This window comes from Scomber japonicus, chromosome 1 (genome assembly GCF_027409825.1).
Source record: "Scomber japonicus isolate fScoJap1 chromosome 1, fScoJap1.pri, whole genome shotgun sequence".
NCBI lineage: Eukaryota > Metazoa > Chordata > Actinopteri > Scombriformes > Scombridae > Scomber > Scomber japonicus.
Genome location: NC_070578.1, coordinates 15,721,361 through 15,747,064, shown reverse-complemented (window position 1 = coordinate 15,747,064; position 25,704 = coordinate 15,721,361). Strand labels below are relative to the sequence as shown.

The 25,704-nt window shown below is 40.8% G+C and overlaps 1 protein-coding gene across 2 annotated transcripts in view; it reads right to left on the bottom strand.

Annotated features, from left to right (window-relative positions):
• tln2a (talin 2a) overlaps positions 1–25,500 on the bottom strand; it is a 92,346-nt gene extending 66,846 nt beyond the window's left edge. The window contains exons 1-2 of one of the 2 annotated variants that reach the window (XM_053319711.1): positions 25,376–25,500; positions 1,298–1,345 (exon numbers count right to left, since the gene is read on the bottom strand). The gene's annotated coding sequence lies outside the window, so the exon portion shown is untranslated. The remainder of the gene's footprint in view (positions 1–1,297; positions 1,346–25,375) is intronic. The other variant, XM_053319727.1, reaches the window with a different exon arrangement.
• Between the last annotated feature and the right edge of the window lie 204 nt (positions 25,501–25,704).

The window sequence follows — 25,704 nt, the reverse complement described above, 5'->3', positions numbered from 1 at the left end:
CTCATTGAAGCATGGCATGAGACAAATCCACATTAGAGCTCATTAATTGTTGGAAACTAAAACGCACAGCGACTGTAACCTCATTTGTGGAGTTGAGCATGATTACAGTGAGTGGCTGGGCACCAGATGCTGCCAGTTAATTGCCCTCTGCAAGCAGCTCGTTGACTCTGCTTGAAAATGTACGTTATTACATATACTGGCATGCAGTGATGCATCACATGCAAGCAGGCATCCTTTTGACTTCTATTAATGAAAGTAATGCCAATAAGCACCAATTAGCAACTTTTGTGTCAAGACAGAGAATATGTCACATGGTATTTCATACAGTGCACCTGGCAAGTGGCTTTAAACCAAGTATGTTTGGCATACACACACTGTGTATCACTCACACATACACACAAGAAGGGAGGAAAAGATCATTTAGATTCAGCACCTCCCAGATTGATAGGATATTTAATATGAGTGAGTTATCACACTGTCACACAGGAGATGTTCATCCAACACAAGCCCAACACCCTACATTTATGGCAGCCTGCTGTCAGAGTATTTCTGAGATTGTAAAAATGTAGAGAGTAAATCATGAAGACAGAAAAAAGCAAACTATAAGTTGGTGAGAATACAGATAAAGTGAACCTGCTGCTACTATTAAGAGCAGCAGAGACAATTAAGACCAGCTTCTCAGTTTTAACTCTTTCACACTCTTGTTTCCATATGACGCACTGGCAGACAGCGCTGAGGAAACTGCTCCTTATCTGATGTAACACAAACACATAGCACAGCATGTTGGAGCCTACACCTCTGATTATACACCACTGACATTGACACAAGCTTGCACCTGTAAATCAATTACTAACAATGTAATCCAATTCACCTGAATTTAAATGGAGAGCAGACTGTGAAAGAATAGCGTCATTACAAGAAATGTTACCGGCAAACAGGATGAAATCGTTGGCTCAGAGTCAAACACTGGCACAATTGCTTGAGTGTGCCGGCACAAGATAGTACCTCTGCATGGTAACTTTCTAAAGTGTACCGTTTCCATTGCATCAATTAAGATTTCACAGTTTAACTCAACGTCATTAAATCCCAAATCACACGTTTTCAGCTATTTCTCTTTCATGCGTTAAGTGATGCTGCACACCATCTGTGGTGATGAAAATACACACATGGTGCATGCTGCAGCATCCAGAGCAACTGAAGCCTCTCCTGAGGGGAGAACTACAGTGAAACTAACAGTTCATGACATTTTCTAGTCTGCCTTCATGCTCTCATGTCTCTGTGTTTATCAGCTGCTTACCTTATTGCTGAGGAAAACGCAGCCTTCGACGTCTGCTGATCTTCACAGCTGAAAAGACAAACGGTGGACATTTATGAGACAGACGTACAGAATATGTAAATGTTGGTTTATATGCTGAAAAAAACAATCCATAGGAATTAATTGCTCAGCGTTATAATTTTAGATATTTTTAGTTATTTTTTAACAGGCCACACCATATGTCATAACAGGAGAGGATAAGATACACTAGAGCAATATGCAAATAATTAGAAGCTTGCTCTCAAGAATAAGGAGGCACCACAGCTGTTTAAGTGGATCAGTGCACATTTCAAAGTTCATCACAACAACACAACACAAGATATTACAGTTCATAGGCTTTCACCCAGATTATTTTCTATGCCAGTAACCCTTGTGATGCTGAGATCTCCACCAATAAACACAGGCTGACTACTAATTATAAAAGAGCAGACATTTAAGAGGAATATATGAATATATGTACGCATGAAATATGATCAACTTTGTTTCCGTGTCACAAGGTCTGGTAAGAGATACGTCTGTCTGGGCCATTTTCTAAACTGTTCCAACTTGATTGGAGTGTTTGTCTACTTGGTGTTGCCCTGAGCAAATATTTAGAGAGAGATTTTGCAGAAAGAGATTGGAACAGAGTTGTTATCACGGCCACTAAGGGCAATTTTCTCAGTTGATCGTATCGGCTCCATTTAGCTCGATCAAACTCAAATGTTGTGTTTTGTGTAACTCACTTCACCTCAGGTACAGCACAACAGCTTTCAGAAACATCCCACTGTGCTCTGAAACACTGAGACTTGCTGCAATCACATGATGATGTAACGACCACAGAGCAGCATGAACAAATAAACAGCAGTCAGCAGGTTTGATTGATTAAACTAGCTGACAACATGAAATCAGGTCAGCTTCACGGGTCATGTATACTGAAAATTTAAACAACCATTATACAATCATTTTAAATTTAATAGTTTTTGGAAGTGGTTGCTATCAATAAAATAAATAAATCACTGTACCAACATAGATAAAAAGATACATAAAGTTTGAAATGACTCGCTATGTCTAATTATGTGACACAGCAAAAATAATAATGATGTTAAGATGTGCTTAAAATTTCAACTTCAAGATTCAGCATCCTGTTCACTAAACGCCAGCTGTGGGTCATTTTACTAATATGCTAACTGTAAATGAGGTGAGGCCATCAGCTCACCACTGTGTTGGTCTTTTTGAACAGCGAAAAAAAAAGAAAAAAAGTACAGTCCATACTGTTATCTATCCAAAAACTCAAAACTATCGAGTGCTGTTTCTTTCCCCGAACGAAACCACCTTTGGCTGATAGTAGAGCACATTAACCAGACATTAGCCATTTGTGAGAGTGCCATTTAGTAGATTGGTCAACTTCCAAGAATGAATGTTAATTACCTACAGCTGACTGATGGTTGTCATTTTTTAGCTGTCAAAATTTTACCTCCCCCCTTAAAATAATGATTTCAACTTCAATTCCTTAGCCCATGAACAGGATCAAACAAGACTGGATCTTAAATCTCTTTCCAGCACATTACACTATCTTATGGAAACAATAATTAACTATAAAAACCACAAACATCCCATTCTGCAACAACAGTGATGATGTCACATGTAGTCATAGTCTGTGGTCGGTTTAGCATTTCAGCTGCAGTTCAAGTTTCCAAACGCTTTGGACCACAACAGTCAAAACTAGGATAACTAGAATATATCACAATAGGCAGTGTGGGTTATTACACCTGTCCAGACTGTACTGTATAATGCCCAGAGCCAGAGTTAATGGCTTGGGCTGCAGCCGCTCCTCTGACAGGCTGGAGACTGATGGGGGACAAGTGAGACATGCTCTCAAGGTGGATCTCATCGGACAGAAAACACTCTGCAGGCTTTCACCGCTGTGCAAGTCTCCTCTCCCAAGAGACGTTTTGCACGCACTGCAGTTACAGCAACATACTCATACAAGACTGTGTAAGCAATAGTGCATCAGCAATGAAGTAGTTTGTTTTCAGACACAACACGGGTGTGATAGGATAAAGAATTTTCACAAAAAAAACAATATTGCTGCATCTTAACTCACAAATGAATCAATCCAACAGCAAAGATATCCAAACAATGTACTGTTAGATGGTCAAATGTGATGTCATCAGAATGCAGCTGTTCAACCGCTGGCTCGCACCTCTAACCACTGTTAACAATCTTCTGATTATCTGCTTACTCATCAGACTCCCTCAGACCTCCAGCAGCTAGCAACACCAACCTGTCCCTTGAGCGTCACTGACTTACTGACACTGGCAGGGAGCAGTTTTAGGTTTCCTACCAGGAGGTGACTGATTCACACAATGACTCAGATTTCAAATTCCAAGGAGAAAAAAAAAGGTTGTAAAAAAGGAAAGAGATCGAGGAAAGTGGCACAAATTACAGTTGTGCGTCTAGGTTTGTTCTCATGTAATTGTTCATTAACTTTAATTTGTTTTTAAGTTCAACCCAGCCAGTTTGCAAGATGCGTGTTACTTTAACATTTACATTATGACATCAAATATTATGTCAAATAAATTTTAATTCTGGTTCAACAATGTTTACATTCCATAATAATAATAAATGGTTATTATGGTGCAAAATAACACAGCCTCAGGTTATATTAAAACAATAGCACAATAGCAAAAGGAATCCCTGGAAAGAGCTGAAAGTAATGTGATAATGGGAACATGCTGAGCCTTTTGCCTCCAGGAAAGTAAACGTGAGTACCCACATTAAGAAAAACACACTTGAATAGGAACCTTATCTCAACAGCAACTAAAGAGACATTTACATTCCTGTGATTGTCTTTTCTATGCCTGAAGGGGGTTGCAAAACTCAACAGAGACACCACCTAGGTCTAAAAACACTACATAAACTCTCTTGGAATATGGTGATAAATTAAACCTAAGATTTTGTGATAACCAAATCTGTCATGACCCAAACAAATGACAGGATGTGAGGCTGATGACAAATTGAATGAGTCGGGAAAACTTCTCTGGTCCCCTAGGGTTTCCAGAGGTGGGGCACAGGGGTACATCGCCAGTGGCGATCTTAGGAAGCACAATGTGCCACGCGAGAATTCATTGTTCCGTCCATCCTGCGGTTTCATTAATCTCAAGCTGCAGAGGAGGACAGAGGGCTCAGACAATATGGTGCCAGGGAAACACCTTGCTCTGGCCCCAAATATGAAGCTTTAATAAAGCTGCCCGCTGTGACTTCAACATCTCACATCAACACAGCTGGATTACATCGTAATATTAACAAAACACCAGTGCACAGGTCAAAGTGGTGAGTCTGTATTTACCGAAGGTGTGTGTGGCGATAAAAATACAGCATGTTGGCATGTTAAATATAAACCTTTCAGCCATCAAGCAAAAATGTGCGTCTGAATCAATCATATTATCCTTTGTACACACACGCACACACGCACACACGCACACACACACACACACACACACACACTGAGCAACTCCTCTAAAACTGATGGGTGCTGGGAGTCAAGTTCCTTGCTGTAGGCCACCTCAAAGATCAATGGAAGCTGCTCAGTGAGGGTGAAGCATTACTCATTCCATCCACACCCCCCCCCCACCAAAGTCTTTAGAGATTTGCACAAACAACCTCTTAAATACAAACTAGCTTCTCTAAACTTTTTGACTCTCACTGCCCTGATTATAACATCAAATTGAACAAATTGTATAATTGTCTTAAAAAAAGATCTCAAACTGATATACAGACTCAGCTGAATAACTCAAAAGTAACACATGTACTGTACCACCTTCCTATCTCAAATACTTCACAGCTTCCCGTCCTTTAGGGAGCCATCCAAAATGTGGATCTGCTCCAACATTCTTTAATTTAGTACACATTACTTTGACAACTGGCTTGGCGCAGTCGTTCTGCTGGGACATAACTGTCTCCGCAGCCACGTCTTTGGGCCATTAAACTCTAACATCAAGGACAGTCCAATCATTTCGTTCCGGCAACATCAGCAGCAAACCTCTCCTCCATCAGCTCGGCAACAGTGCATCAATGAAACCAAACACTACGGCTTAAAAATCCCTAAAAATGCAAAAAATGAGTGACCTCATTCTGTTCCATAAACAACTCCTAAACCACAGAAAAGGTCACAGTAAGACTTGAGCAGGGTCAGCTCTAACAGAAAAAAAACTGAGGAAAGAGTCTAAAGATGCTGCTGCTTTCTAGTTGTCTGCAGCAGAGGGATTAGAGGTCCTAAATCATAGCAAACATCACAGCTCAGCCACGGCAGCGCAGACTGACTGACTGAGGCCCACTAACTAATTGTCTGGTGTCTTCCACCACTCCCATGGATAAGTAGCAGACCCAGATATGTAATTAGCTAAATGGGTCCATGGGATCTGGGCCTAATACATGCAGGTGGGGAGTGGGAGGGGGTTTCTTGTGTGGTAGGGGGTTTCTTGTGTGGTAGGGGACTCATTACCCACCCACCCTCTCATTGGCACCCACCTGTCTAGCATTGCACTCATCATATAGCACTTATTAGCCTCTATAAAAAGCCCTGTAAAAATATAGAGATAGGACAAGAATGAAACTTTACTGTTAATCATGGCGCTGTTCATGAAGCTTCATAACACCTGGCAAACCTGCTGACTATAAACAGTTCAAGTATGAGTAAGTAGTGTTCATTTTGTCAGCTATTTTTTTAATTAGTTTTAGTCTTAGTCCTGTGTGAAATGCTCTTATTAGTTTTTGTCATATTTACCGTATACTTTTTTGGTTACATTTTAGTCACGTAAGACTCTTCTAGTCTGATTTTAGTCAAAAGAAAACCCGAAGTATTTAAGTCTAGTTTTAGTCCATGAAACTCATTTTAGTCTTTTTGATAGTCTCTGAAAGCAGATTTATTGTAATTAACATTTCAGTCAATCTAGTCTAACCATGGATGTCTCATTCATCTCACAAGATTGATGTTATTACCTGATGAAGTTCACTTGTTCAGTCAATCGATCTTTATTTATATAGCGCCAAATCACAACAAAAGTCATCTCAAGGCGCTTTACACATAGAGCAGGTTCTAAACCATACTCTTCATCAGGTTTTAATTTTAAAGAGACCCAACATTCCCACATGAGCAAGCACTTGGCGACAGTGGCAAGAAAAAACTCCCTTTTAACAGGAAGAAACCTCAGGCAGAACCAGACTCAGAGTGGGCGGCCATCTGCCTCGACCGGTTGGGGTAGAGAGGAGAGAGAGGAAGGATAGAGGAGAGAAGTAAGTGTTGAATGATTAGGAATGCAACTTTGCTAGTTGCTTTTTCCTAGTCTGATAGTCAAAGAAATACATCCAGATATTGAACCTGTTCATTATTTCTACATTCATAAAATGGGACCAAATATCCCCGGGTTTTTTTCTTTCTAGAATACTGTTGCTGTTATTAGAGAGAACGTCAAGCTCAACAGAGCTGAATGCACCGGACAGGAAGTCATTCACAGAATCAGCATAAAACTTCGGGTCAACTTTAAACAACCCATGCAGACTCCCGATGATATTTCAGCAACAAACAAAAATAAAACAGACACATTTTTCTACATAGCCTACTGACCCACAATAGAAGCACAAAAATCAAAAGGAAATGACCAAATCAACGAAATTTGAGCAAGTTAACTAAATCGAAATGTTTAGTTGTGCCGCTACTATAAAAATTACAGTAGCCTAAAGGCACTCGTTCGGATTTGATTGGGCTGCCGTAATTACTGTATTAACAGTGCAACTTAATTTAATAAGGTGGATTGCTTGCCCTGACTATGCTCTGTTCCTCTGCTGTAACACTCCCAGTGGGGTCCGATGCTGGGCAGAGGATGGAACAAAATCGTGGTGCAGACGTTCTGCAGCATTCCCCAGGTAACGTAACGTTGTTCCTCAGTGTCACACATATCGCCCTGGCATGAGCACAGTACAGTAAATAAAACTAATGCGCAAACAATGAATGCACCTTTTGGATTGTAATTTAAAAGGAGATACATTATATAATATTTTGTCTCCTCATTTTTTGACGAAAAAATAGAGATTTTATTTAAGTATTTATTTAATGGCGTAGATTTATTCTTGTCTTTTGCGTCAACACAAATGCGTGTTAATTTAGTCACAGTCAGTGTTTAAGGACATTGGTGCCGTCCTTTCTCTCCCTGTCTCATTTTATTCATGGAAAAAACGGTTGTTGACTAATATATGTCTTTTAGTCTCATCTGACGAAAATAACACTGTGAGTAAGCAAGCATATTTCCTACCACCTGTGTGATGCAGATAACCTTTTGGTGCAAATGCCAGATAGAATTTCCCTTATTCCACAGACAGAGGAAGAGATCTAATGAAGTAAAGTTAATGATGCTGCCTTTCACCAGCACCCAACAGCACGCCCAATAACAATAATGTCTCCATCTTTATAAACACAAACCATCTGCTCTCACTGGGTTTGTATGAGTGAGCAATATGTTCTACCACTAGAATAGAGACTGTGGGAAATGCAGAAAGCATTTTCTTCAACCCCGAAGACAATCAATCAGTGACCAGCAAGGTTGTTTTTTTTTATGAATATCAGTTAATCAATACCCGATGGCAGAAATATGCAAGTATCATATACGCTTGTTGTTTTGTTTTATCTACCGATTTCTTTTTAGATATCCAGCTCTGACATTTCTGCTGCTCCACCAACAAGAGGGGAGGGGGTCAATGGAATTTCATTTGTTGTGCTCAAATCCAAATGTTAGCCTGCTCATAAATAAATATAAACATTCCCTGAGCCTCATCTATACCTCTTTGGGGTAGAGACTCTCTTTCATTAGTTCTCTTTTTTTTTGGGGGGGGGGCGGGTTGAGGACATCTGGAGAGCAGCTGTTGCTTTGCATCACATGCTAGCACACACACACACACACACACACACACACACACATGTACACACAGTTGTTACATAGCTGCCTCATCAGAGGTTAAGGGGTCAGGAACCCTGTGTCCAGACACACCATTTAATCTGCTCGAGGTATAGATAATCTCTGGAAATCAAACACCACGCAGCCACATGTACTCACCAAAATAGGCACGGATCCACACACACACACACGGAGCAGACAGAGCCCCTCTCGTCTCTCTTCTATACAAGGCAAACATTCGACCCTCTCTCTCTGGATGGTGGAGATCCTCAATGATTAGTCCGGCCCTTCCAGAGAAAGAGGAAGGGTATGGCTTCTAATTCAATTACACAGATCCTCATCCCTGTTCAACCCGACTCCCAGTTCCATGAATGGAATCAAACCAACCCTGCCAACTGGAAGGGGAGGGGGCAGAGCAGAAATGCAATGTGTTTACATTTGTGATTTACATTTGGTTTACACTTGTGCTTGTGACTGTGTGTGTCCATTTGCTCTTTGGCAGAAGCAACTGTAAACTAGCACCAAACAAAATGAATGAGAGAGTTTCATGACAAGCAAATATAAAAAAGGTGAATAACATAATTTTTCAAGGTTTGCTGGAAGACACTTGCTATTAGAGCAGAACATCAGCGCTAGAACTTAGTATGAAAAGATATTCATCTGGGCAACCTATTTCCATACCACGAGGTCACGGAGGACTGGCATTGGCATAAACCGTGACAGCAAAGATTCAGCAGTATGAGAGACAAAATAGACCAAGACTGCAAGGAAAAAAATCGAAAAGGAAAACACAAAATTGGAAATCAAGGGATTATATGAGCTGTTCTTTGTAGCCTTAAAACAAATCCCCATGCCACTTCAAGTGATTGCTTTCTGAAGCCTACATTCTGCAATAATAATGCAAGGGAATTGCATTTATAACGTTCCTCTCCTCTGTAGAAATAAATAAAACGGTGGCAGGTCTGTCCCAGTTACAACCCTCTGAGCAGCAACCATAACCAGCTGAGAAAAGCGGAACAGACAATTAAATTGTAACAAAAAGCCTACATGAAGCGTTACAGTTATGGAGGGAATTGATCATTAAGATAATTCACTCGCTGATGAGAGTTCATTATGTTCATAGAACTGGATTTTTAGGCATTTGACAATCTTACCAGCTGCTTTGGCCAGCATAGCTTTTACTTGTGCATTATCACTCATTTCCTTTTCGTTGCTTATTAACCATCACCAATCCCTCAAAGTAAATGTATTACCCTGTCAAAATGCTCCTTCCTCCTTCATCATCTTCAGAGCTTGAACACAGCCATCTTGGCAGAAAACAGAGAGCTAAGAGACAGAGAGGCTTTAAACTGTCACTGCCATCATGGGCGAGGCTGTCAAGCACCAAACAGGGTTTAAATGACACTGAACACCATCACACAATTGCACAATCAATGGGGTCAAACAGGATAAAGCCCATCGCCTCTTCAATAGATAGAAAATCCTACAATAATGGAATTTAACAATAAGTAAAAAGGAAGTAGATGTATACAACACACTTAATGCAACTTATATGAAGATTTCAAGCTTATCATACACTTATTGTCCCACTTTCCACCTGTCCATGCATGAGGTTTCTAATGAAGTTAAGGATCACAGCTGAAAGGTTGGGACCCAATCCAATGTTTCAATCAGATCGTGTTGATTGGGGGAGACACCAGCTGCCAAGCGGTCATTGCATAGCACAGCAGCTTGAATCAAATCCCACTTTCGCACTGCATGGTAGATATTGTTCTCTGGTTACAGCACTTGGTCACTTTGCATGAACCCCTAACATCTCAGCACTGAAGCTAAGATCTCAACTCGGATTAAAAAATAAAAAAGTAAAAAAGTATACCATGTTGCAAACTAAGCATTTGAAGTTGATACTAAAATTATATCCATGTGAACAGTTGGGTGAATTATTAGATGCATATAGCTGTTTTGTGTAGGAACAATGCCTTTTCAGTTCTTTACTGTGGAGCACAACTGAGCGACTGAGCACTGGATGTATCTCATTACTGCCGACAAACACCCCACTAGAAATATTAGAACTGCATGAACAGAAATTACACCAAACCTAATGAGAATGAGAAAGCATACATTTCTTAAGTGAAAGTACCATTAACTTGCTTGATGAAAGAGACTTATTCGGTAAAAGGCTTGCCTATGCTGGCCGGTACAACAGCACTGCACTCTTAAACTCATCCAAAGCAAATGATCCATACAAAAATGCACAAGCTGCTACAGAAGTGAGGACATCATTTACAAGACACAATGAATCATCAAAGTGTAGTCTAAAAGGCAGCGTCTCACTCTGGCAGGCTTGCAGATTACCGCCCTAATCTTCTTTTGCATCTCAGCCGTCGAGATATGGCAGTCCTCTAATCTGCTCTATGAGTGGACAGCTGTGAGCAGACCGTCTGCTACTGTAGCTCAAGCAGCTCTGGCCTTCAAAACCCAATTTAGTCAACAGCTATATGGATTGACATACATTTTAATTAGGATAAGCACTGCTCTACCGTCTCTTATCTTTTCCATTAGCAGCTTTTGCAGTAAAGAGTTTTCTAAATGGATGAGTGCTTTTCTAGGTGTGACACTGTCCTAAAGCCCTTTGAAAAGTCCACTGCAATTCCATCACAAGTTGATGTAATAACAATTCCAGGCAGGTAAAGCGACCGCCAGGCAGGAGAACCAATTAAAAAAAGCAGGCTGGTGGCTGGGCAGTGGCTCGGGGAAACTGAAGGAGAAGACAAACATGACACGAGAGTTAAACCGCCTTACAGGGCTGCGGCTGCCTATTGTGGGTGAACAATCCAACTATTCCGAGCCCAGTTTTTTCGTGCTGTCTGCAAAGTGAAAGGCTGGCCCCTTTTGCTTGTCAGTTCTATTGTTAGGAGCAAGCAGGAGCCGCTCCCAATCCACCTCATACACATTAAATACTCTACATTGTTTGGAGAGTCAGATGGCAAAGGCAGGCACGCGAACTTGCAAAAATGCAAAACACACCTATTTCTTTTAAGATCCCGGGCTCCCATGAGGAGCCTGAAGATAACTTGACATGGTTGCAGCTCATTTAAATGGCAAATAAATTAACATAGCATCTAAAGAAACAGTGCAGAAAAGATTGAATGCTCGAAGACATCAGAGCTGACAGAGAAAGCACCATCACATTCGCTTAAATCCAATGAAAGAGCCGAGTTTTTGTAGCTGTAATACATGGTTTCACATTAAAGTTCTTTCAGTCACTGTCAAACAATTATGTTTTTGCAAAAGAATATTGTATATAGCCTCCCATGTGAAACTGTTTCAGCTGTCCTTTTCAGCTTCTAGCCTAAAACATGAATATAATAATTCTGTTGGAAATCCAACTGGTCCCCTCGCATCATGTAACCTAACACACTTTCTATTTGTGGAAAATCCCTCCTGAAAATCAGGTCTTGGTCAGACATTTTAATATCTTAAAACTGGTTTATAGGCTAAACCACATGACAAGTTATCTGTGTCAAAAGCCTAATAATCTAATGTACCAAAGTGTAATTGAGAAAAACAGATGGCACAAAATGGTTACAGCATTCACAGCATTTTCCAGCAAATCCTCTTCAGGTTGATTTTTCTCTTTTGGTTTTGTAGTAAATTGTCTAGTAACTACACATGCACAATTATGCCCCATGATGTGTCCTTGCAGGAAAGTAACAATGATACTAAACTCCAACTAAATGAATGTCAAGTGACCTATTTCCACAAATCACAAATCATGCAGCGGATGTTTCCTCCTCGCACCAGGAGGAGTTCATTTTCTGCCCAGACACATGCAATGAAAAATAATTCTAAATGTCACTCAGGCATCAATCCACCCTTCATTTACCAGATGTGTTCGTGTGCTGATTTACAACCAAGCAAAGCAACCTGTGTCATTTCATCCCTGTGACTGGGTTGCAGCTGAGGTGTTGACATGCTTGCTAGCCAACGGGTTGAGGAGAGAAAACGGGCGGGGTGGTGAAATGGAGATATGAGCTGAGAGGAACTAAGAGAGGGATAGATTCTGGTGGCAGAAAAAGAAAGTGAGTGAGATAAAGAGGGAAAGTGATGTTGTAGACTGAGCCGAGGTCTGGGGGTGGGGGGTTTGCGGAAGGAGGGGGTGGCTGCTAATGTTTCCTGCTCAGTCAGCAGACTGGGGCTGATTCCAGGATGGCTTATCTTTCAGCAGGAATACCACAACTACACCAAAGGCAGGGACAAGACTGAAGGAGGAGACCAGAACTAGCAATTACATCCTTGCTGCAGAATGCTGGGATTACTCTATAAAGATGACAACCTCAAACATAAAGAAGTATTTTCTTATAACACTGACAATTGCCAAAAATGCTGCACCAAAAAGGGACAAATAATATTTTATTTTTGGGTGTCTCTCAATTTTATATATATATATATATATATATATATATACACATACATACATATACATATACATATACACACACACACACCTCAACCTGTTATCTTTACAACAATAGTTCCAAAATTTGGGAAATACACTTATTTTCTTTGTTACTGAGATTTAGAAAACCATACTCTCTCATCTCTGTATGCTAAATATAAACTAGAGCTAGCAGAAGATTAGCTAAACTTAGCATACTGCATCTGACTATGAAATAATTCCAACACTTGACTGAAACTCCTCTTCTCTCTTGTTCTTACAGTGTTGTTTGTGTACAGATAAAAACACGATATAATGTATTTATGTGGTGGTAGGTGGAATAAACTTAGCTGTTTCCCCCTGCTGCGCAATGTCGAGCTAAGCCAAGTTAATTGCCCACTGCCTCTAACTTCAGGCTTAAATCTGCAGTAATGGAATTTTCAGATCTTGAGGAAAGCAAAAACCTTTCCAGTTTATTAGTTTATATTGCAAACTTGAAAACAGGAAACATTTGCCTACTTAGACAAATATGTTAGCATGAGCATATGCTTCATTCATTTAGAGTCATATTTGGGTACACCTGATGAATTTAAGTCCTATAGTCTTCTTTTTAGCTCTATTTTTGGTCTCCACCACCTCTTAAGGGAAAATGTCTGGCTCTTTAGGTACTAAATAACCCACTATGTTAGCCAGCTACTCGCTAGCTAATGGTGCTAATGGTGTTTATCGTTTGGTGCTAGCAGGTAGCAACAATTTTTAGAGCTTTTTAACTGAAAACAGATGCTTGCTGGGATCAAAAATAACATAGATCATAGAGCAAATCAAAACAGTGAAGTTACTGTCCAGAAAACCATGTGTGGCTTTCACATTACATCATTTGATGTATCAATCTTCTTTCACATCTGTCAGCAAGAAAGCAAATAAGGATATTTCCAAAAATGTTTACAATTTCTTTGATGTGTTTGTGTCCACCTGCCAAACACAACATGCCAAGTGACACCGCTGCATCCACTCCCATAAAAATATGTGTTTTTCCTTCATGTGTACAGCCAGCTTAAAAACAGCCCTGTAGGGTCAAAGAAAGCTCAGGAATGCATGGCAGTCCAAAGCACGTAGGGATGCCAGGTTGTACAGGAGGGCTCACCTGCTCCTGCAGCTGCATGAAAGTAAAAGGCTTGGCAGCACAGTTCACAAAACTCCAATCAGGGAACAAGCTGCACTTGACAGCGAGGAAAACAGATCAAAAACAAAAATCCCATTTCCCCATCTGCCACTTGTAACTGCCATTTAAATCCACCATCGTAGCAGTGCATGTTGCCAATTCAAATCAGCACTCAGTGTCTCCATGAACATTCACTTAAGAGCGGCCAGCAATAAATTTCCCACCTGGTGTTTATACCAGCCTTACAAACAGAGATAATATTCCAACTAATATAGAGGATGCCTTGCTTTAACAGAAACAAACAAGGAACTCAGTCCTTAAAAGGGAGAGACATCATTCAATACTGTTGTCAAGAAGGTGGAGGAGTAGGTGGAGGAGTAGGTGGGGATGCCCCCCCCAAGTAATTTCCCCTGAGGGTGTGCTCTGCTCTGGGGAGATAACCCTACTGAGGACAAGGCTGGCATTCTACACCGCGTCCAAAAGACAAAACGCCCGAGTCCATCTAAAGAGAGGAATCTGACAATGCAGCATTTGTCTTGTTGCCAGCTGGAGAACAAGCTCCCCATAGACACGTCAATATGAAAGACTGTGCACACACAAACTTAAAGTTCAGAAGATTACAGTAAACAATCTTGTTTTAAATTGGCAAAGCAGAAAATACTGACATTGGATTATCTCAATTAAATTCCAGCTGGGAACAGAAGAGATTATGCGACTGTTTGCAAACAGCAACCTCAGAAAATAAGCATATAGTGCTTATGAATCATCACATCCCATGCTTTTCATTAATCCCACACAACGCAATGCGCCAACAAGCTGAAGGTAAGTCCTTATGCATCCAGTTCATGTGGAGTGCATTCACTGAGCAGTATAATTCAGCTGCAAACTGCACAGCCATGGTGATTATAAAAAGCTGACAACCAAATGTGAGCATTGCAACTCATGACTTAGCACCACCTCAACTACAATCTTCCACTGCTCAAACAACAGCTATACTCCTAATACACCTAAACATTATTAGTTAATATAATGTGTCCTACTTACATATAGAAGTTCTGTTTTCTGAAATCTCCTCAGCAATCCAAGTCTTTCCTTTGGACACAGTTTCACAAAGTGTGTCATTGGAGACAGAGCGCCACTCAACATTTAATATTGTTTTCTAATGCAGATTGTAGAAATCCAACACATTAAACTGCAAATTAAGAATTACACATGTATATCCTTGAACTACTTAACAGCCATCTAAAAGCTGACACCTAAAAAAAAAAATCGTACTTCAATTAGGGCTGAGCAATATATCAATATTATATCAATATCGTGACATAAGCCTAGATATTAGGTTTTGAATATCATAATATGGTCCTGTTTTTTCTGGTTTCAAAAGCTGCATTACAGTAAAGGGATGTCATTTTCTTAACTTATGAAACAGGTCTAGCTGTTCTATTGCATTTTCCCACTTAATCATTACATTCACATTACTTATGATGACTAAAAATCTGTGTAAATATTTTGTGAAATTATCGATAGTCCTCACTAAAATATTGTCACAACATTCATATTTAAAGGTATTTGGTCAAAAATATTACTCATACATACTCTAGCAACCATCTTACCCAAATGTAGTGGCTGTAATGTCCTATTAGCTGACCTCGTGAAATAGCAACTAAGCTTACATGGGAATGAAACAACCAAGATAAACCTACTACTTCTACTACTGCTGCTGCTAAACTATAAGTCATACTAGAAGACAGGCTGCTTGCAGCAGGTGGATGGCCTCTCTCCAACAGTCTCCACCCGGCTCATAACTCTACTGACAGCGACCACCAGACTGGAAGTCATTGTGAAGCTAACATAACCACTGTATGCTTGTGGCTAGTTGCATTAGTGGGCACTGCCCATAGCACAGTGCACAAATAAAAGGCTATTTTCAGCCACTTGGTTAGCACTGAGCTTTCCACACGTAATGTAAGCCAGCTGCCATGCTCATAAGATACAAAAAGGGGCCATGTTTACAGCTCTACATAGCAGAGTACACTCTGTTTGAGTGGTGTTTCATCTTCCTTCTTTCTGTCCCCGTTTTTTTACTCTGAGAGGCCTGGCAGCTCTCCCATGTACTCTCCCTTAACTAATAAACAAAGAATGGTTTCCCTTATATAGCTTTATTCACTCTACAACCTCCACAAGCAACATCAGAGGCTTGTAGGAGGGTGGTAGGAGAGGGACAGCGTGGGGGGTACAAGCAAGTGTGTTCCAGACAGAAAGGTTTCGGCCAAGGGCAAGGAGCACTGACAGTATGATTGTGTAACAGTCATACATTAACAGCCACTTAAAGTACTATTTCTGGTGCCCTCCATCTGCAGGATTTTGCAGTGTCAGGTTTTTATGCTTGAGAGAGACACATATCAAACACAAAAGTTATACGAAATAAGTAGATCATCACAAGGTTAAGAGAAGTAAAGACTTGTTTTCTTGTAGTTGGTAAAAAAAAAAAAAAAGTAAAGAAAACGTATTGTATCACAGGAAAAATGAGAGATGACTTTCATCCTGCCAATGTGCCAAGTGGGTTAAACATTTTCACCTGCGCATGGTTATATGTCATTATGTGTGATGGAGCCATATTAGTCAACATGGATCTTGCACCCTGATACTGTCTATGACAAAATCATTGAGGAGGAGAAAAACAAATGAGGCACAAATGGAAATGGATGCAAAGTACAATCAGCAAGCATCTGTCATGTCAAATCTGTATGGGCTCATAGCAAACGCTGACATCCAGCTCAACCATGTCATCACAGGACAATACAATTTATACTTACAGTTTTAGCCTACTGTTTTCAGTCCTCACTTATATTATTACCTGACAAACAAATTCCACTTCCTGAGAATTTAAAAATCTTGGAAGGGAATCTTGCAGTTGTATGTAATGTCTTACAGAGGGATTTGATTCCAATGATAACTTACACCAGGGGTCTTCAACGTTTTCCAGGCCAAGGACCTCCAAACTGATGGAGATGGAGCGGGGACCCCCTACTTATATATACTGTATAAAATTGTGTTTTATGTTAAGGGAGTTCCGTTCACAAATGAACACCAGACTGCATTGAAGAAGGCTTTAAACTAGCGATTGAGACCATAAACACATTTTGAAGACGTTTACTGAGGTTAGAAATCAAGTGAGAAGTTGGTGAATTATCCTTTGACTTGTATTGAGACGGAAGTCCTTTTGACACCAAAACTGTTTCCCCCTGGTGGCCTTTTGATAGAATGCAGTTCTAAGTTACTTCCGCGTTGGCCTCATTTCAGAGGACCAGAATGTCATGTCATTTTAAACATGTGCAAGGTATGGCCTTGTGATTGGCACAGCAGCTCCTCATTGGCAGGACAGGTGTTGTGAATGAACCGGTGCCCAGCTTGAGCGGTGTGTCGCTGAATGTGTGCATTGCTGACTGAAAGACGTCTTCTGCCTCCATTTACCTGTTCACTACAGTATGTTGGATTCATGTTTATGTGTATTTAAAGACATTTCAATTTGTGGAAATAATTGCGAGGGGGAATATAAAAAAAAAAGTCTAATCAACCAAAACTTTCGCAACCCCCCTGCAGTACCTCCGTGGATCCCCTAGGGGTCGTGGACCCCTGTTGAAGGCCTCTGACTTACAAAATAAATTAATTTATTTGTTTGGTCTATAAATGTCAGATAATAATTACAAAATACCAATTACAAGTTCCAAAAGTCCAAGATGATATATTCAAATGTCTTGTTTTGTACTACCAACAGTACCAAACTCAATTTTTCCAGTTTACATTAAAATAAACAGAAGCTGGTTCCAGTATTTTTGGTTAAAATAAAAGACCTTCATTTTCTGTCAATTCATTAATTGTTTCAGCCCAGGTTTTACACATGAAGATTAGTTTACAAGTTACGGAGAGTAATACACAGACTGAAAAGAGTTGCACTATAATATATTCCACAGCTCTGGAGAAAAGTTTTCATAGTCTAAGAAAATAGCATTATAATAATACTGACATGAGATTTTGCAGATTAGATTTTGACCATTTTTTAACATTCATTTATTTGTCTCTTAGAAGTCAATATTAAAAAATTCGAAGTGCCCCTTTAAGTCTTGTCTGCATCGTGATTAGTTTACTAAAGGACGGAAGTAGCACTTATTGTCTTTAGCTGAAAATGAACAGTCCCACCTGAACACAGTGTGGTAAACCCAATTCTGTGATTACACTGTATATCTGCAAATAGCCAGAGTCAAAGAAATTTAAGCCATCAATATGGACACTGGTACCTTGTTTCTTTGTTAAGATTTGATACTTTATGGTGGAAATGATTCACCCAGAACATCAAGCTATTTATTGATAAGAGACTAAGGCCAAGTGCCAAGCTCATGGAAAATACACATTTCATAATAACAAGCAAATAACCATAAAATAATCCTTCAAGACTAAACGATGTTAGTGCAAAAGTTAATCTCAACAAGTTGTCCATCACCCTCACATTCGTCCTTTCTATTCTGCAACACTGGGGACCATTTCAGCCCCCCTGCCAGCAGGTTGGCCTTATACAGTGGGGTTACTCTCCATGCAAGTTGGCAGCCAAACATTTGGAGCAAGAATTTATCCTTATGGGAAAACCAAGAATAGATGCCCCACAGGCTGCAGGAGGGTTGAGGAGCAGTGAAGGGGTGGAATACATTTCCAGCACTCCCAGAATGTTCACTCACCCCTACTCAACAAAGCTGTGAGCTGCTCTGCACTCACTTCCAGGGGAATTCCAGCGCAGGATTATTTTCCACAAACCGTAACGTCACAGGGACAAAAATAATTTGATGAGTGCAACAAATGTTGAAATTTGTCAACAAACAAGGAACATGTTGAGTAATGAGAGCACCATTTGTTCATGACTTAGGGACTTGATATAGTTACAGCCAACTGCTGAGGGATCTTCCTGCTTGTGCTCATCTTTAAAATAAAAATGTTGGCTTATCCCCTTTTTCATATTTCTTTGGTAATCATCTAATTTGCTCCTCTCTTACTGTGATTGTTAACTACTGTTTACACATGCTCTTAGGCACATAATGCATGGTAAGACTAAAACCGTTAATAAAAAGACAACAATAGAAATATACCTCTAAACATGGATAAAATAATGTTTTATCATCAGTTACAAACATATCTCAGATATGAAAACAGAAATAATGACAACTAGTAGAATCTGGAGCACTTGTTGTAGTGCTTCCTCACTTCCTCACTGCAGGCTTTCTGACTCAGTCTGGCAATGTAAACCTGCAATCTCCATGTAATAGGCATGCTTCTGTAACCAGTAGGCAACCACTGACATTTTGTGGTAACTTTGGTGAGATCAAATAGCTCCCGAGAAGTAGTAAGTGGAAAAGGAATTGTACAGCCTGAGGCAAAATAAGGATTAATAAGGGATTCCATGTAAAATGTGAAAAATACAGGCTGTCACATAGTATGCCGGTTCACAAGAGTGCCTGGACTACACGTGGTTCTGTACAAGTCAGCCAATCTACACTCTGTTCGCAGCGCGGTGTGCTTATGTACTGGCAGCAGCGGACACCTGATTAGGTTACATTTCTGCCCTGGTGACTAAGAGGCATGAGCCTTGAGGTTGCAACCATGGCAGCAGGGATTTCTGCCAGAGATGCAGTCCAGTAATAGCAGAAGAGCTCAGCTGCAACCTGAAACACATTTCAGAGCAGGTCCGCTCTCAGCCGGGGGGATGAGATGACAGTTCGTTTTTTGGCCAAAACAAAATACATGACAAGCTGAGGTTTTAAACTGAAAGTGGATTTGATTCATCGTACAGATGTTTGTGACTCAGAGAATTATTTGATTATGTTTAATAATAAACTCAGAGCACAACTCACTAATGTTGTATGTTATAGTGGGTCCAAAGGAGACAGACAAAACAATTAAACAGTTTCATCCTTCAGGTTGAAAAAAAAAATCAGCACCAAAAAGAGTTGAGGGTTTTAGTGCAATATTAGCACAATAGAAAAAAACACTACCAGATCCAAATGAAAACGCTATACACAATTACTGCAATTACCTCAACAAGAAAGGAAACTAAATACCAAGGGTTATTTTAACATCAACAGCAGACAATTAGGCAATTTTAGTTTGTGTTTACATATTTATGGCCAAACAGCTGTAACAGAACCCGTGACAAACAGTTCAGGAAAGCTAATAAAGAAGACACTTAAATTCAGAAATAGCTGGTATTCATTTCAACAACCCAAACTTAACCAGGGGGACTTTACCTCATTTCAACACAAGGCTCTTTCAATTTTCATTTCATGCCATATTTAACCTGGCATTATCTTTAAATTGACCATCTGATCAACATAGCACACACACACACACTCTTTAAAACTCTCATGTCATATAATGTAAGCTTGAGTGTCCTCAACAGCACACAACTGGGTGTCAGGACTCTTAGCTCCTGTTTCACCACATGACTGGGTAACTCATGAGGGTAACTCATACAACATGCTTAATTCTATGAAATATAAATATGAAAAAAATACCCCAGTCCATGAAAAGTGTCATGTGTGCTCTATGTCCACCTTAATGTTGCATTTCATTGTACTGGGGTACCAGTCCAAATGAACAACTCTGTTCAAAATATCTAAGTTGTGGGAAGCATGAGTCTTCATCCCCTCCATCACTATGACAACTGCTGCTCATGACTGCTCAGCTTAACAAAAAAAAAATTGTATTTTTAAACCAGACTGGGGGGTCTGCAGACTTACATCTCAGCATGTAGTACCACATATGGAGACTGCTGCAAGGCACTGGTTGCTCAAACAGACTGCTCCTCCTGAAACATACTTCATGTTTAATTATAGACTGAAAAAAACCCACACTGCAAATGTTTCCTATCCTCCAGTCATGCTAAGAATTTAAAAGCAATTAGCAAAGGCCACTTGTGCAGAAATTGTTCTTCATATTATTGGCAGAAAACCAGTGTACTGGCTTATTTCTGACGCAATTTACATTGGATAGTGAATTGAGTAGGAGGCAGGCAAACCAGAACTCAGTAGGAGGTGGAGGAAAAAAACAAAAAAGATGGTATGTGTCAAAAAGGCAGCCTCTCCTTCATACATCCAACAATGACCAGCATCCTCAATCACAATCGCCGATGGGCAGACTCAAGTTAGTTTAAGACAGCTGCCATCTTTCAAACTTGTACATCAATCTATACATTTCTAACTATTTCATGGTCATTGATCTTTACAAAATGTAACTTTGGCTCAAACCTGTGACAGTTGAATGTTTTGTGAGTTGGTTGCGTGTTGCCAGTTATAATTCTCTAATACGAGACCACCGAGCATGGAAAGTGATACAACGCTTTCTCTGTCTGGAACTATCAAACACTAAGCGAGTACTATACACTTAGTAGGGCCAGACACAGGGGCCCCTTTTTCTAGAGGAAGTCCTCCTTGGAATCTTGTGATTTGACTCTTATGTTTAAGGTTACGCATGCTTTGGCTCGGTCACAACCAAGTGTGAAATTCTGTGATATTGTTAACTTGAACTAGGCCAGACATTCCTTAGCCTCCATTCAGACCCTTTACCTCCCCCTCAAATGTGACAGAAAACTTTGAGCAAATGTGTGCAATCGACAGTGGGGCTGCAAATGATGATTATTTTCTCTCCATCATTTCTCAAGTAATCAATTAGTTGTTCGGTCCATAAAATGTCAAAAGATGGTGACAAATGCCAATCGCACTTTCCCCAAAGCCTATGATGCCATCCTCAAATACCTTTGTTTGTCCCAACCATCAGTTCACAACCAACAATGTTTTACAGAAGATTAGAGAAACCAGAAAATAGGTTTCACTATGTTGGGGCAGTATATAGACCAAACAACAAATCAATTAGTTCAGAAATAACTGACATTGATTCAAAATGAAAAAAATCATTATTTGTGGTATCACGGAGAAGGCAGTTAATCTTATCCTTGAGGGCCCATCATGGTTACACAAGGTTGAAATCACAGAAGAGGACATAATGCTTCAAAACACGAATACAAAAAACATTTGGACATCCTCACTGAACATTTTAACACCATTCAAAGCTTCATTCACTGCAGAGACTCACTGACAAACCAAAGAAAGTGATTATGCCTGCATGAGGTCATTATTCAATGTTTTAATGTTTACTGCTAATTCATGTGCTGTACCTTACAAGCATTAAATCTATTAAATGTACATAATAATAATCTCTAATTGCATAATCACATCAGACCAAAATGATGGCCATTATTCTTGCCAGATTTTGGCATCCAGTCACTGATGCCTAGCTACCAACCCGTTTGTTTCAGGCCCTGAGATCCATTAAAAAAAACACAGAATGAATTCCAGGTGATCAGCTGAGAGCTGCACTGGGAAACAAGCAGAATAGAAACGGACTTCTCACAGTTCATGCTGCATTAACTGTAACAAGGGTCAATGCCTACTGCTAGTATGTAATGGTGCAAATAATATGTTAAAAGTTTAACATATGTCATTTAACTAGGCATACTAGGTACAGTTTGAAATGTAACTTCCCATTTAATCATCACAGCAGGTTCCACATTAAAAAAAAATACACACAGTTCACAAGCTCAGTGTTTCCGTCCACTTACACCAGCAGGAAATCATATGAATTACACTTGAATGACTGGTGATGGTAGTGACGCTTCCTCCTGTATGTTCCTTTTTCTTTCTCAGTGCAGAGCAGAGATCCCTATCTGAGCATGACAACAATAAACTCCTGGCTCCCCTCACATTGTCCCTCACATTAACATTGTGCCCCGCCTGATTAAAATGTCATTATGGGTTGCTCATTATTTCCTCTCTGTGGTTACCAATGACAGCGAAGCCTGTTTTCATGCAGAACAAAATGGGGACAAATCAATAAATTAGCCATATGCTGCTGATGATGAGTAACCCCTGCATTAGCAGATAAGATTGGCCTTGGAGCTCTTCCCAAGCCAGAGGCACGCGACCATTGATAATTAGTCCCTCAAGGCTATGTAGACTAAACATGGCTGTCAGAATTAGTGAGAACATTTTTGCTTTATCATGTCAATCAAATACACTGAAAAAATAAGCTATGCACTACAAAGTTCTATTAAAAGTCATATAAAGATGGCTATTTCTCCCTCACATGGAAGGCATACGTTTATGAGGAGTAGAATCATCATCTCATAATAACTTACCTAATTTACAACACTTTCAACTCCTTTCATTCCACTGATATCAGCACTAAATATTAGAACAGCCGAACCTTTAAAAGAGTGTATTTGCTGATCATCACTCTGCTTGAGAAAATGAGGTCCCAAATCATAATAGCATGATTGGTGCTTAAACACGTTCTCCACAAAAGGTCAGAGGAGGTTGCTCTTATAATGAAAAAGCTTTTGATTGGTGCTTTTAATGTCGGGGAAGCCAGATAGACTTTGGTCAGTTTAATATATGATGGGCACTGTGGCTGTGTGGCCGAGCTGCATACTAAACACTAGTGGCAGCAGGTAATACTGACAGTTAACTACGAGGCAGGAGGAGAAAATGACATTTTCACAGGAGATGAAACGGCAGAATAACTGATCAGCACCGAAGAAAGAAAGGGGGGGGGGGCGGCTCATTAAGACAAGATCTGCCATTTTGAAAGGACAGGTTTTTTACGTGGTGCAACTTGAGGAGATCGGTGACATTCTCTTTTTTTCACACCTCTATATTGAGGGAAAGATATTTAATAATACTGCCAACCCTTCCCATGAGAAATGCTGCCACAAATGGATCTCAAACCAAGACTGGTGTTGGGACATAGCTTGAGGATGTGTAACAAAACCAGTCAGGGGAGAGAGCACTCGTTTATGAGGTTTTACATACACACACACACACACACACACACACACACACAGGAGCCTGCAGCCTACATGGCCATGTGTCTTTTTCTGACAAGCCAAGGTCTAAGCAGCCAGTAGGGGAGCAGGAGAATGGAGTTAAAGGAAGAGAGAGGACGATTTACTTTTGCCCATTAAACTGCCAGAGAAATTCAGTTGCACATCAAACATTTCAGGCATCTCCTGCTCCATCTGTGCCCTGGCTCATATGACCCTGTCACGTCTGTCTCCTAAGCAGCTCACAGCCACCACACACTAGTGCTCTGGAGGACCACTGAAAATTCATTGGCTGCTGACTGATCCACTCACTGTCATACTAGTATCGATCCTTGCGCGCAAACTTGGCACGCGCACAAGTGATCAGTCAACTCACTGACACACAGGACACATTAGATATTATTTTTGGAGGTAACCCTACAATGATGATACAAGGCAAATCATCGGTATTGAGTGTGCCTTGGCTTTCTATGAAGGGGTGTGGCAGCCGAGCCGACACAGGCGGACATGCTCACATCTTCAGAAAACATAACATGTATGGATAGCCGCTGTTGCTGCGGTGAATCCATACATTACATGTTTTCGCACTTTGCATATTTTTTCCCCCCACGCTGTTGTAGTGATCACCTTAACCATGAGGCGCGTGTGGATGCATGGAATAATGCAAATCATATGCATCTCGACGTGGACACAAAACACACTGGGAATGAACACCCACGCCTGAAAAACATAGATCCCCCCCCACCACCACCCAACCTCCTTGCAAGATAGCCTATATAATGTCCAACTGTATGGTGAAGCTGCAATTTCTTGATTGGGAAATTCACAACCTGGCTCCACGCTTGCACAGGTGACCGCCCTTTCATGTGTTTTAAGACGCTGCATACTCTCATCAGGAGAGGGGGGGGGGAAAGTTGGGAACAATCCCCTGTGGCACATTATAGTGGCAGCTTGACTGAGGTGGTAACTTAACATGGCGGAGGCTGGTTTTCTCCTGACCGGTGCAATCTAACTTGCAGCCCCCTCCGTGAACTCTCCATGCCTGTTTGACTCCGCACACCCACACTCACACACACACACACACACACACACACACACACACACACACAACTAGCGCCTCAGGCTCAGTCCTGCAGCTCCAAAAACAAGAGCTTTGCCAAAAAAACGGGAAGAATAAAAGAAGATCCTCACCAGGCGACCCAAGCGACCCCCCCTCCTCCTCCTCCTCCTCCTCCAACCCCTTGCAGCAGCAGCAGCCTGTAGTCGCCACAAACCAACCAACTAACCGATGCCAGAGTCGACCATTAAAAGGCTCCACAAGTTTGGTTAATTGAAAGGAGCATCGCAGCCTCTGAGACACAACTTAGTGGCGATCCATTCAAAAGAGCCCGAGCCGAGGTGCTGAAATGCGGTGCAGTCACATAGAGGCTGGGGCACACACGTACACCCCCTCCCGCACACGCTCACGCACAAATTCACATAAGAGGCGTGCAGTTTTATTCTAAAGCTTGGTCGGAAGGAAGGTCAGACAGATTTTCTTGCGGCGGCTGCTGCTGCGGGGGGGAAGATGAGCAGCAGAATAAATCCGATTAAAGGGTTGCACACCTACCTTCAGGTCCTCTACTGGGGCATTTCAAGCAGTCAGCCCGGAGAAGATGCACATTTGCCGACAGTCAGTAAAATATCCTCGGCGTTGAGGGAAATTTCCAAGTGGACGGACAGTGTGTGAGCAGCTCTCCCTGTCTCTCTCGCTCTCTCTCTCTCTCTCTCTCTCTCTCTGTGTGCATGTGTGTGTAAATGGGGAGGGGGGAGATAATCCTACCGTGGGTCCAAAAGGAAATGCGTCATTATTAATGGACCAAACGCGTTGTAGTCCACTGTATACACCTACGTTGTCCACTGGGACTACACATGGGGGTCCTTTTTTTAAAAAAAAAA